Genomic DNA, 904 nt, shown 5'->3' with positions numbered 1-904 from the left:
TTTGAATTAAGACTATTCAAATGATACAGCAATTTGTTCAGTTTGATGGTTTGCAGGATGGGGATCCCATCTCTCATTTAGCCAACTTCTTAGAACTATGCGATACATTTAAAATTAATGGTGTCTCTGATGATGCCATTCGTCTTCGGTTATTCCCTTTTTCATTGAGGAACAAAGCTAAACAATGGTTGAACTCGTTACCACGAGGGTCAATTACTACTTGGGAACAAATGACCGAAAAATTTTTACTAAAACATTTTCCGTCGGCTAAAATGGCTAAATTACGTAATGATATCTCTTATTTTGTGCAGATGGATTTAGAAACACTCTAGGATGCATGAGAGAGATACAAGGACCTTTTGAGAACGTGCCCTCACCATGGGTTACCTCTTTGGCTACAGATTCAAACGTTCCATAATGGCCTGAATCTTTCGACTCGACAAATGGTTGACGCAGTTGCTGGCGAAACCATCAATAATAAAACACCTGAAGATGCTTATGAGTTTATAGAGGAGATGTCACTGAATAACTATCAGTGGCAAGTTATGAGGACAAACCCAACGAAAATAGCCGACATTTATAACGTCGATTCGGTCACCATGCTCTCTAATCAGGTAGAACTCTTAAATAAAAAGATTGATGGTTTTCTTAGTTCTTCATAAGTTCACCCAGTAATATAGTGCGAAGCAAGTAGAGGTGGAACAAGCCATTCAACCTTATGGCCACAACATGGATAACGAGTAATTAAACTACATGGGTAATAATCCTCGACCTGAAAACAATCCATATAGTAACACTTACAATGCAGGTTGGAGGAACCACCCCAATTTCTTGTGAAGCGGTCAAGGAAATCAAAGACCACAACCACCTCCAGGATACCAACAACCACCTTACCAACAGGAAA

The 904-nt window shown here is 39.3% G+C and overlaps 1 non-coding gene across 1 annotated transcript; it reads right to left on the bottom strand.

Annotated features, from left to right (window-relative positions):
• Positions 1 to 278: 278 nt before the first annotated feature.
• On the bottom strand, positions 279 to 385 carry LOC128294943 (small nucleolar RNA R71). The gene has a single exon (XR_008285250.1). It is a non-coding gene; the product is annotated as a small nucleolar RNA R71 (small nucleolar RNA).
• Between the last annotated feature and the right edge of the window lie 519 nt (positions 386 to 904).

The sequence above is a fragment of the Gossypium arboreum genome, chromosome 6, assembly GCF_025698485.1.
Source record: "Gossypium arboreum isolate Shixiya-1 chromosome 6, ASM2569848v2, whole genome shotgun sequence".
NCBI lineage: Eukaryota > Viridiplantae > Streptophyta > Magnoliopsida > Malvales > Malvaceae > Gossypium > Gossypium arboreum.
The sequence above is the reverse complement of the archived record's forward strand: the minus strand, read 5'-3'. Positions and strand labels throughout refer to the sequence as shown.